Source organism: Camellia sinensis, chromosome 12 (genome assembly GCF_055761805.1).
Source record: "Camellia sinensis isolate YWXY chromosome 12, ASM5576180v1, whole genome shotgun sequence".
NCBI classification, from domain to species: Eukaryota; Viridiplantae; Streptophyta; class Magnoliopsida; order Ericales; family Theaceae; genus Camellia; species Camellia sinensis.
This window is the reverse complement of record NC_138972.1, coordinates 37,503,543-37,517,070: the sequence shown is the minus strand read 5'-3', so window position 1 is coordinate 37,517,070 and position 13,528 is coordinate 37,503,543. Positions and strand designations below refer to the sequence as shown.

Sequence of the window (13,528 nt, the reverse complement as noted above, 5' to 3'; positions counted from 1 at the left end):
ACAATAGAGGACATGCGGGTGAATGTCCCCAAGGATGTCCGGGTGGTAGTCCCTAGGGACGACTGGGCGGTCTTTCCCTGGCAAAAAAATACAAGAAACGCGCAGAATAGACGGAATTTTGGAAAATTAATTCCAGAACTCTTACCAAACATGGAGCTAAAACTAGCATGCAGAATCACATTTCAAAAGCACAACCAAACACATTCCTTTTTATTCTTTCCTCTTCCCTATCTTCGTTCTTTCTTTCTCTGTTCCAGGTTAAATCTCTTTTTCAAAATTTTCGGATCATTCAACTAAAGCAAATATAGAAGCTTAATTCGGCTCCATTTCGACTAGGTTTGAAGGCGAGTTGGTTCATCAACATCGACTCTTGATCGCTACACAGATCCGTCGAATTGCAAGGTTTGCCCACTTCGTTTGCATTTAGTTCGAAGAGAGGAATATTGCTATTGTACTTTACTGTTGTTTCTTGTGTCTTCACTCTGTAAAAATTTCTATTGGAGTTTATTCTATGTGCTGTTTTTTAGTGGTTCAATCAACTCAATTTAGACAGTTTATTCAATAGATTTAAATGGTAAAGTAGCATTGTCCTATAGTGAAGTAAATCTCTTTCGAAGGTATCAAATATTATATGGAATCGATAGTCCATCATTAATTTCTATTTTATGTGCAGAAAAAAAAAGAAAAAAAAGAAAATCATTATTGATCATTCCTTAACGCTGTGTTTGGTTAGAAGATTTGGGGAAGAATTTGGAAAGAAAAAAGAAAAAAGTGTGTGAAACTATGTGAAATATAAGTATTTTTTTCACATTTTACATACCTTTTTCATTTTTTTTTTCCAAATATATTCTCAAATCCCCCAACCAAACACAGCATAAAAGTAGTGAACAAGGGAATTTCCCAATGACAACTTAAAATGTTTTATTTACAAATTATTCAGTGAATTTTGTTTTGTTATTGAGATGGTTTAATGTGTATATATATGTATGTATTTTTTTTCATTATTGCAATTTTTCATTTCATTTCATTTTCTTTTCTTTTCTTTTTTTTTAATAATGATTTTAATGGTTGTGGTGGAAAAAATACTCTTTCCAAACTGGAGCTGTGCCTTGGAACTATTACTAAAATAAACAAAAGGTGGATTATACTTTGCACTCTTACTTTTGATTATAAATTTGAGTAGAAATTTGGAAAGAGAAAAAATAATGTGAGAAAAATATGAATAAATATAAGTTTTTTATTTTTTATTTTTTCTTCCCCCATTTTCCTTGTTTTTTAATTTTCATTTCCAAATCTCGACCCAATTCCATATTCATAATCCAAACGCGACCTAAAATTTTATCCAATTCTCACTATATTAACTTTTAAACTTACATATTTTTAAAATTTTATTTTTAAACCATTACATTTTTGTCAATGTGACCCAACCCAACTAATATTTCCCTCCAATTATGTGATAAAGAAATTATAAAGTTAGAACTAAAAGATAGAAGTCTCTATTGGATGCTTATAATGTTAAAAGATAGAAGTCTCTATTGGATGCTTATTGGATGCTTATAATGTTAAAAGATAGAAGTCTCTATTGGATGCTTATAATGTTAAAACTATTTTCGGTGTCTCTAAGGCAAAAGTTTGTTCTAATCGTAGTGCTCCTTGCCTAATACATAAACTACACACGTCAGCAAGGCATCACACTTCTATGTCTTCTTAACGAATTCAAGGATTAAGGTGGGAAATGGAAAAATTAATTTATTTTACTATAGACATATGTTATTTAGATAAAAATATGTTCTTTAGGATTGCCATAAAAAGCCTCTTTCGCAATTTGGATAGTAACTTTTAGCCTACATGTGCGTGTCAATTGTGCTTTAATGTTGCATATTTTGGATAGTGTTTTCCAATATTGCACTTGATGTATTAATAAAAAAAATTAGCATCCTTTTATTGCTTCGTGGCCCATCAAACAATTTTTATAGCTATTGTAGTTGGTTGTTTATTGCTGATATATATGGAGGAAATTTTTTTGTAATTGATGAACTACATATGGGTTTTTGTGCATCAAAGAGAAAGATCAAAAATGTCTACTGAGAGACTAAATCAGTCAACTGACAGGATCAAGGAGATTAGAAGAACTATGCTGAAGATACAAACGCTTGGTGTTTCCATCATTCAAGATTTGCATCAGAACTGAGAAACTCTGCTACATTCCCATACGAAGGTTTGCCATTTGGTGAATGTTTATGCCATTTATCACTTAGTAACACTCTTACCTTCAGTTAGTTTTGCCTCCTTTGGAAACAGATGGCATGCTCCTGAATGAATCATTTCCTAACCTTCTTCTTTTGGAGGACTAAACAATATAAATAATGCAGCAAGGTTTTTTCTCGATTGATGATTTTTATTTTTATTTTTTTGTTTTGTTTTGCAACTTCATGGGATAGATGATGCCTTTGACAAAAATAAAAGGGTCGAAATGTGGTATTATTATTTTCTTTTTTATAATATAATTGTTCATATTATTGTCATTGTTGATGAGTCGTAGACGATTCAAAATCCTGCTATTCTACCCTTTTGTCTATTGATTGTTTCCCTTTTTTATTTTTTTTTTAAAATTTAAAATTATTTTATTATGTGTACAGGGATTGTAGTTGAGACTAGAATAAAAACTATAAGCATAGACCCAAACAATACCAAATGTGTTATTATTTAATGAAGACATTACGGATTCCTTTTGTCCCTTCACACATGGTTTTGCACCTCCTAATTTCATTTTTGTTTTTTGAATAGTTCAAAACAATTTTTTAAGAGCTTCAAAAAGTTAAATTGGTGCAATCCATGAACATACTCATTTTAATCTACGTTTTTCCTTAGAACAAATGATTGGAAACCCTTATCATTGTTTTTAATCATCAATTAAAGATATATCCATCTTTACAAATGGGTGTAATTCACGAACATGAGTCATTTTATGGCTGTTATGTAGTGAATTATGTTGTATCTCAAATGAATTTTCCCTGTCTCTTTTTAGTGGAAATTGAGTCATCTCCTGGGTGCTATTTTCTTTCGAGAAGTAAAAAAGGCTGCTTGGGAGCTTATTTTATTGTGTAGTTAGCATCTTTTGAAAGATCTTTGTATCAATATGTTTTGGTTCCTAATTATTAATTCTCATGTTTTGGAGTTCTTAACTCTGACGTTCACATTGCTAATGTTACGTCAATGGTTTCTTGATTTGTCAAATTGCTGGTCTTCCACAATATGTTCAACTTAGACATGGAATAAACAATTTGATAGCGGCCCGAGTAAAGACCCGACCATTTATACTCTTTGATTCAGAATCTGGTGCTCATTGTGTTTGTATATGCCCATTCTTTTCATGTATTGTTGTTTGGAGAGTAGATATTATGGTTGTGAGATTGTTTGAAATAGGTTGGGAGTTGGTTTTTCAAGAGGGATTTTGCCTGATTCTTTTTAGGTTCGCTCGAACGGTCTTTCCTTCGCTTGAGCAGTCTTTGGTTCCTTCCAATATCTGTGTTTGTAGTCTGAACTTTTGGGAATGGGGTATTATTCGCTTGAGCCATGGGATGATTGCTCGAGCTGTATTTTGTGTCTGACGCTTGAGTAGTATTTCTTTCACTCGAGCGGTATCTTTGCAAGTCTGAACTACTGGGAGGGGGTCGTTGTGCACTCGAACTATGTTTTAGTCACTCGGGTGATTCCTTGTGTCTGACACTCGAGCAGTGTTTTGATCGCTCGAGCGGTCTATGTGTATATCAGTACGGGAAACAGATTTTTTCTTTCACTTTTTGATCTCTCTCTCTCTCTCTAAAAGTTTTCTTTATTAGATTTTTTCACTCTCTCTAGTTCTTGTCTAAACACCCTTGTACACTCAAATTCATTGGTCTCGCTACCCTAGTGGTTTGGGAAAAAGTGTTGAGCTTGTAGAGGTGAACGTTCTAATCGGAAAAGTTCTAGTTTTCGGCACCATCAAACTTTGGATCATGTTCATCTCTAGGGATTCTTTAACCTCTTTGTATAATTTTTAGCCTTATTATGTGTTCCTTGAAAGAGTGGTGATTTTGGAGTTGTGGGTCTGATTTAGGATTTGATTTGGAATTGGTTTTGGAAGTATAAAATAGGGGTTTTGAAATGGGTTCATGTGAAATGTTGTGGAGATGAGTATGTTAATAAGTGGGGTTGAAATCTTGAAAATCTCTCATTTAAATGTGTGTTTGAAAGGAATAGATATTTTATTGGAAATCTTGGAAATCATTGATATTGAACTAAGGAAAAAGGGAAAGATGTTGAGCTTTTGAAATAATAATATGAATATATCTGTTGATGATGAGGGTGGAGTTGAATATGTATTATTACTCCTATATTGAGATTATGAAATTATATCTGTTGGAGAGTTATCTTTTGTATAGAGATATCTGTTTTGGACTACTGGTAGATGATAACTTTAATTGTTGTAGAAATTGCATGAGGATTAGGCTAATTGAAACTAATTACTCATACATCTTGCATTGAACATTGTTTCATATTTATACATTGAAAATGTATCGTTTTGAGAAAAATGGGTGCATATCTTGGTGAATCTGGTTATGGGATGGTTGGCTTGTGTGTCTTTGGTGAAAGTCCAGAAACCAACGCAGTTAGGTGCCAATCCTGTCGTTTAGTATCGGTAAAATGGCTTTGGTAGTACTTGTATAACTTACTGGTAGACAGGTACTTAAAGATTCCTAATATTGTGTATCCATTGCCTTGTTTTTCTGATTTTAAAAAGTATTGTTTCATTAATTGATTTATAATCATGGCATTACACTGTTTTGCAAGAGAAATGTATAATGTTTAGGTAAATGGCATTCATATGCATTCACCACATGACTTTGTTAAGTATCATACAGTGTGTTAAGGTATTTTTTTTTTACTGGATTTTAGCTCATCCTATGTAGAAACCAACTTTCAAGTGTTGATGGAATGTCTCCGCCAAGGACTTGGCTTGGGAGGATCTTGGAACTAAAAGTTTATTTGTTTTTCTTTTATTGTAAATATCTTTTGTACAAGCCTCGGGCTTTTTATTTATTTTGGGCGTGATCCACTTTTGTTGTAGCCAAGTATTGTCTTGGAAATATGTAGCTGTTAAGGTATGAACTTATTCGAATTTCCTTTCATTTCTATATATTGTCATGTGTCATATGCTATAGATTTAGATGTGGGGTTTATAAATGTGTAATGCATGTGGCACATTTTGTAATATTTTCAACAGAATTAATGAAAGACTGAAACCTTGTTAGTTTTCTACATATTTAGTGTACCTTTTGAGATTTTCTGATGATATAATATAGGGGTGTTACAAATTCGATTCTTTGAAGTTTTTATTGTTTTTCTAGCATTAATAATGCTACATGTATGTACTCATTTGTGTTTCTGCTATAAAGTTGTAGCAATAGCAATGGTCATTTCATTAATCATTTGTAATTGTTACGACATATTTGAATATTTTTTTTTGTAGTTGTACTACGCAATATATTCATAGTGGGCTTATTCTTTTAATGTATATTTTTTGTGAACAATACTCAATCAAGCATTTTTTGATGTATGCTTCCTCTAATGAACTATTATAAAATTTCAAACAAATTATTATCACTGATTAGATGTATGTTGCCTTGTTGTGTTTTGAAAATATTACATCAATGTTATTGTTAAAGAGAAATAAGAGTATGTTGCCTTGTTATGTTTTGAAAGTATTAAATCAATGTTATTGTTAAATAAAGATAGAGGAAAGACAAGAAACGGGGTTGATTTTTTTGAACATTTATCATGTTCAATGTAAAAGTTTTTTCTCTTTCCCAAATTCATTGATTTAAAATTCTTCATTTCTCATTGATGACAACATTTATCTAGTAGAATAACCAATTACAACTCCTGTAATGAGCATTTGGTTTTGTGCCTAGCACTTAGCCACCTCACTAGTGTATATATAAACCCTAAACCCTAGTATCTTTGGAGCAAGCATTGTGGTTGGGGTTGGTGTAGAAATTCTCTTTTGATCGGCCTTAAGACTTGGACGCTCTATTCCAAGCACCTGATGATGAAAGTTGCCATGTGCAATCTTTTGGATCCCTCAACAGGAAACCAAAATTCAAGCTTTAATCCCAACCATCACAGTCTATACTTGTCTTGGCGAAAACCATTTTTGACCCTCTTAAAACTGCTTTCATAAATTTTCTGGGTTGTGTAGTTTCAAACATTTTTACAATGTCCCAAGGCTCATATTTCAAACTTTAATGTTGTCTTTTTTTTTTTTTTAGTGGATTGAGTAAAGGATAGAGTGGGAGTAAGTGGAGGGGTGAAATTCTCTGAAAATACTTGTTTTTCCTGTCAAATTATGTTAGCTTTACACTTTTGATCCAACAGTACATTTTTTTCGCTGGCTGTATAACTATTGATGGCTAGATGAAAAATGTGGTCGGCTGGATAAATAATGGTACAACTGACTGAATTGTTTGGGTATAAAGCATTTTCGGAAATTTTGGCTTTTTTTGCGAATTTTCTACAAATATCGTAGTTATTTTCGTCCCAAAAGTCTATATAAGGACGTCTTAGCTTCATCTTTGGGGGTAACCAAATTTTAAAAGGCCAAGAGACTTGCTTTGAGAGCTCATCACCCTACTTTATCTCTAGCCTCCATTCTTCACACAGATATCACTCAAACTCTATTAAAGCTTAGCTTGACACACCTTGCTGAGGATTCTAAGGACTCTAAGCCATACCAGAAGACCTTGAGGGTGCTAAGAAACAATTTGACAACCAAAAAGCTCACCCTCTTTTCAAGAAGTGAACTTTTGACCTCTTCATTCAACTTTTCTCTCTCTTACTCCCTTTCAAGTTTTGTATATTATTGTTTTATGTTGTAATCACATGATGGGTCCTCATGGATGTGGTTGGCAATAGAATATAGCCACCCATTCATTGAGTTGATTACTTTTCTTACTTGCTTGCACTCTTACATGCTTGTTCTTGCTTGGTAGTGTTATAATCCATTGTTGTTGTATATAAGCATGTAAAATGGAACCTTATGGATGTGGTTGGGAGTTAGAAAGTAGCCACTCATCCATAAGTTTGATTATATAGTGTAATTTTTTTCTTTTTCATTCACTTTCTTATCATCTTCCTCATCATCTAAGCATATGGGGTTCATATGTTTCAATCCATACTCAATTCTAATGAATAGTTGTGGTTGGGGCATGGAACTAGTTGGATGATTCTTAAGATTTGGTGTTGAGAGGGTTGTCAGTTTTTATTTTTGTTGTGGTTCACTTGGAAGTAAAGTAAGAGGTTTTTTGTCAAAGATGTTAAAAACTCTCTTCTTAATCTGTCTACATGAAAAGGAGTGGAAACACCCTTATTCCATGGCCTTTTGTGTTGTTAATTGTGGGTTAAGGCCTCTCTGCCTCTTTCTTGAGTTTGTCTGTGAGGGGAAGAAGTAGAAATGATGAGCACCCTTTTGGAAGGTGTTACTGTTCTTATTTGGCTTTGCTACATAAAACATATTTTCCTTTGGATCTTTCATCCGGCCGGATAAGAAACAATACGGCCCGCAAAACTATAGCGATCCCGGTTTTTCCCTCCATTGGTTATTGTATTCCGGACTAGGTTCCATGGATGTCGGTTGTTGCATATGTTTCATTTCCGTCCTTTAATTCTTTGTATTTGAGTATTAGGATGTGTTGGGTAGGTTTGTAACAGGTTGGGTGTGTTTGAAACAAATGGTTGCTGCCCAGATTTTGGTGTCTTCGCTCGAGCGAGGCTTTTGTCGCTCGAGCGAGCTCTTTGTTTTAGTTCCTTCGCTCGAGCGAGAGTTGAGTGGTGTGTCTGGTGGCTCAAGCGAGAAGTCTTGCGCTCGAGCTTGCGTCTGCGTCTCTTTTTGACCTGAAGGTTGCATTTCTTGGCTCGAGCGAGCTTTCCTTCGCTCGAGCAAGCGAGCTATATGTTTTGGGTTTCTTCGCTCGAGCGAGCTTTCCTTCGCTTGAGCGTGCTTCTGGGTTGCAGACTTGAAGCTTCGAATTGTTGGCTCGAGCGAGGCTTTCTGCGCTCGAGCAAGGTTTCTTTGTGTCTGGTCGCTCGAGCGACCACTCCTTCGCTCGAGCGAGCCTCGAATATATCAGTTGGCAGCAGCGGGTTACACTTCACTTTTTCATCTCTATTATCTTCAAACCCTAGATCCGGCTGCTCCTTCTCTCTCTACATATCTTCTCTCTACAAATCCATCTAGTTTTAGTGGTCTCCTACCCTAATCCCTTTGTAAGAAATGTGGAGCTTGGTGTGGGCTTCATTTTGATCCGAAAATCTTTGAGTTTGGAGCATCTCGAGTTTTCATCATCTTCTCTATTGGGTCTCTTCTCTTGAGATAGGGATATCCTACTCCATCTTATGAGTTTTGACATAAATTTTAGTCATTTTGATTAGATGGTGTTGTTGGGTAATTTTGGAGAAGTTAGGGTTTGAGTTGTAATTTATAAAAGAGGGGTTTTTAAATTGTTAAACTCCATGTGTATGTGAGACCTTGGAAAATGGAATTATTGTTGTTAAATTGATGAAATTGGATCTTAGGGTTGGTATTTGAAAAAGGGGAGAAAATGCCCTAATTTTGTTGAACAATTAATTTGGAAAAATGTGAAATTGAGTTGAAAATCATGAAATTGGAAAATTATAAGGTTGAATGGTGTAGTTGGATATATTAATCACTCACCTATGAAAATGTCGATATTTTATCTGTTGATAAATTTAATATCTGTTTAGAGATAACTGCTTTGGGCTATTGGTGGAGGATAGTCTTGATTGTTGTAGACACTGTATGTTGATTAGGGAAAACTGAAACTAATCATCGGAATATGTTATTGAATATGACGGTTGGATTAATACATCGAATGTGTATTGATTGATCATTGCATATGATAAGTGTTTAAATACATTGTATATGTACATTGTTTGGGAGGAGATAGGGGATGTACTCCATGATTTGAGAGGAGATATGGGATGGACTCTCAAACCTGTTTGGAAGGAGATAGAGGATTGATTCCATTGATAACTAAGTTGGCCGGAGTGTCCAGGGTAAAAGTCCCGGAATTCTAATTACGTTACATAACGTTGATAATTAAAGTATTAAAGTGTTTTGATAAGAGTTGTAGGCTCTGTTTGGTAGGGCTTATTTCCAGCTTATTTTAGCTTTTAGCTTAATTTAAGCTATTTTGATATGTTTGGTTCAGCTTAACAATACAGCTTATAGTTTTTTGTAAGTCAAAAATCAACTTATTCTTTGAGTGGAGGAGGAGAAGCTTAATTTATAAGTTAAAAATCAACTTATGTTCATAGTTATAAGCTATAAGCTGTTAAGTTATAAGCTATAATCACGTTCCCACAGCTCTACCAAACGGGGTTGTAGTCTCATGTGAATTGTGAATAAAGGAAGGGTTTTAATATGAGTTGTAGTCTCATTTAATTGTTTGGCCAGGTGCTGAGCCATGTTTATGAATTGAAAATTGGATAAGTAAAGGAAAGCGGAATGAAACATGGTCATATTTGTCATGGAATTTGAATATGTTGTGAGTTGGTTTTACAATTGCTAGCCATTTATCAAATGCTAATATTTTAGTTATTTCTCATACTTGGTTTAGTATATCTCTACTGGGCATTGGCTCACCTTATATGGGACATCATTTTCAGGTTCAGGTGATATGCCACCTCCAAGGACATAGCTTGGGAGGCTTAGAGGCTGAAGAACTTTTGTTGTTATCTTTTTGTGTATTACATGTAAATTCAAGCCAAGGGCGTATTTTGTATAAAGAGTTAGAACTCTTTTTTTGTTGAACCCAAGTGCTGACTTGGAAAGTTGTAAGCCCGTAGGACATTTACTTTTGTTGTCAACATGTAATACTTTTGTATTTATTACTCTGATGAATGGAAATATGCTTTATTCTCTTAAGTTTATAGTTGTCATGAATGTATGATTTATGAGTTTATTTTGAGGGTGTTACAAAAACTTTCATTTGACCGACTTACCTTTCTTCAAGCAGAACATAGCAAAATAGAGCAGCTTCTGAAGGGTGATCTCCTGGGTTCTGAGATTGCTGTTTATAATTCATTTGTTTTTACTTTATGATTTGTTAGATTCAGCTTCATTTGGTTGAATCGACTCACTGTTGTAAGAACTTCCAATCCCTTGTCTCCTATTCATTCATTGTTGTAAGAATTCCCAACCCTACGTCTTTCTATCCATTTTATTTTTATGCTTTTCATATATGTTGTAAGGTATCATGTTTTATTTATCATATCCATATTGTGCATCCATTTTTTACGCATACGGATTCAGTTCATTTACATTTATGGGATTTATCAATTAAAACATCATTTTATGCGCTGCTCACATGCCATGAGATAATTCACATGTCACGTATTAGTAGCCAAATCCTTACTTACATTTTGTGGGTGTATTGCATTAGCTATTCATATGTAGGATCATGTATATGTATATAGCATATTACTTTTGGCTTGCCATAGATGAAGGCTAGGTGAACATTTTAACATCCTGGATGTGTATGTTACTTCACTATGTCTAGTATCTTACCATGTGGTTATGTGCTTAGGTGATATAGCCCCTTGAATGCCAGTTGATGAATGTTGTATTGCTTAGATTGGAATGATGTTGATTAATATGTATGTAAGCTCAATTTCTTTGAGTTATACATTTATTCCCAAAAAAAAAAAAAAAAAACACACATATCAAGACATATGGAATCAAAGCATAACTAAAATGGGTGACACAATCTATAATTGCTTGCTTCACGTCGTAATGCTAGCATTATTAAGTAACCGGAACATGAGCGTATGGAGACTATAAAACTCATATCATGACTTAATAGAGGCCGATTTTTTGATAGGATAAACTAGGTGTTCAATTCGTGGCTTTCCCCCTTCATGCCTAAGTTCTTGAACTGAGGCACTTTGATTATGACAGACAGTGGCCTTTGTCATGAATCACAATTAGATGGCGATTCTAAAATCTGATGATGTAGCCTATTTTTGACAAAAGACTTTGCAATAGAAATGAATTTTCTATAAAAGTTGCCAGATTTGGACTCATTTAAATTTTACATTGTACTTGTGAGACTAGATTAGGAGATTAGGAGTCCGAACTGTTGGGCGCGCTCGGATATCCCCCAAATGCATCCCATAGTTGGATGATCGGTCTTCATTGCCAAGTACTCCATTTTTCTCTCTATTTTCTCATACACATCTGATAAAAAAACCAAGCAAAGTAGAAGCAGAGAGCATGTATCTATTACGAAGATACTATTTAAGAAATTTGTTTAAGGATTTTTGAAAGATTTTTTTCATAATGGTGTAATTTGAGATTTTTGATTTATTTATTATTTGTGTGTATCATAAATTATGATCTTATCTTGAGGGTAGTTTGTGAAAAAATATAGTGTGTTCTGAGAGTAAAGTATAGTCCTAAATAACTCTAAATAATTTAATAGAGAGTACTAAAAAATTGAACATACTGAATGGTTTTTGGATGTAAATAGAATCACCCCTAATCTAAATAACTCAAATCCAACCTGAAATTTTTGAAAGTTGGGTTGTATAATTTTATTTTGGTTAGGATGGACTGAAATTTATTAGCCCAAATTAAATTCCGATAGGAATCAGCCATAAATTTTCGCAACTGATCAGAATTAGCCATAAATTTTCTCAACCCAAGCAATCCAAATAACCTTACTTACCCAAAAAAAAAAAAAATCCAAATAACCCGAATTCTATTGTTAATAAATATTTATATGTATAATAAACATGAAATACTATAAATTACAGATCATTTTATCACCATTTGGATTATAACATATTGTAATCTATTCTATTCTATTGTTCGGTATGTATATGGTTTGTGTTTTTTTTATTTTTTGAGATAAAACAAATATTTTTGTATTTGAATTAGGACAATCGGAGCTAAGTCTGAATTGTTTAAGTTAAACATGAACTTAGGCTTGGATAAAAAGTTTTTTTTTTAGATTAATGTTTGGAAGCACTAAAAAGGAAGCACTAGGAGAGCACTAATGAGTTGACTCCCTCCTTGATGTGATGGTTATCTCTATTATTTATTTATTTATTTATTTTTTTGCCATTTTTCAGCTTCTTAGAGCTATTAGTGGTGTGTTTTTTAGTGGTCTCAATCACTTCTCTTTTTATTTATAAAAAAAGTTGACTTACATTTCAAATTGATTTAATCAGATTTTCAACCAATCCAAGCAGCTAAGTTGTAGCCCTATTAAAAACACTAGTATTCACAAAACATTTGTGAGATACTTTTCACACACCACACCCTGGAGTAATGATTCATCCCCTTTTCCCCCACCCCCTTTGACCCCCTCTCTCTCTCATTGGTTACCTTTTCTTTTTCTTTTTCTTTTTTTTCCTGCTCCACCAATCACCCCCTGCCACGTGGCAAAGGAGGTGCGGGGGTGACCCCCAAAAGGGGGTCCCAAGCATTATTCCCACACCCTGTCCTCAGATCAAATGGCGGTGTATCCAAATGGGAAAGCAAAACTATGGTTGGTGAAGTGTAGGAGGAGTATTTGAAAACAAAACCAGCAAAATAGATAGATACACATATTATATAAATTTTATATTTTTTTTGGGTACCCATTATAAAAACAATGGATAGGGATTAAAATCAAGTCAAGAAAGCTCAGCTGCCCAACTAAAACAGAACCTTCCAACACGTCCACATACCATGAATTTCGGCTTTCCCCGCTCTCACCCCACCTGTTGGATCGCGTGGTCACACGCTCCAACCTTACTCAAACTACTATTATTCCATGAATTTTATGGGATTTCTTTTTTAAATATAATGAGTTATATATATATATATTTCTTCTATTGTGTATGTGAATTTTTATAGAGGTTTAAAATTCAATAAAACTTGTTATTTCAATTTTAATAAGATTGAGAAAAATTGAACCTCGACTTAAGAATGATATATTTTACAGTTTTTGCTATTAAGGAATTAGCCAAGTAAATAAAATGTCCCCTTATTAAGCATGATTCCTAAGTTTGAGTAACGTTGTGAGTGCAACTTTCCTTCCCTAATTTTCTGCAGAAAAAAAAAAAAAAACTTGCTAAGACTTTCTTAAAAAAGGATTCTAATTTCCCTTTCATATAGCAAAGGATGTATAAGAAATTTTTAGTCTGTTTGGTGTCATTTTATTATTTTTATTATTTCGGTTTTTGTATTTTATGTTTTGGAAAAACATCAATGTATGGTTAAAAATCACCATCATTTTCATATATATATATATATATATATATTTCAAAATTTTTTGTATGAAAATACTTTTTAAAATTTTAGAAAATAACTTAGTTTATTATTAAAAAATGAGGTTTTCAAAACAAAATTCCAAAAATACTTTTTTGAAACAATTTTCTCAACTAGTTTTTGATTACACATGATGCAGTGTAAAAAGATTAT

At 33.5% G+C, this 13,528-nt stretch overlaps 1 long non-coding RNA gene across 1 annotated transcript; it reads left to right on the top strand.

Annotated features, from left to right (window-relative positions):
• The first annotated feature begins 243 nt into the window (after positions 1–243).
• On the top strand, positions 244–5,303 carry LOC114293438 (uncharacterized). Its single transcript, XR_003640060.2, has 3 exons — positions 244–402; positions 2,113–2,218; positions 4,939–5,303. It is a non-coding gene; the product is annotated as an uncharacterized LOC114293438 (long non-coding RNA).
• Positions 5,304–13,528: the final 8,225 nt, after the last annotated feature.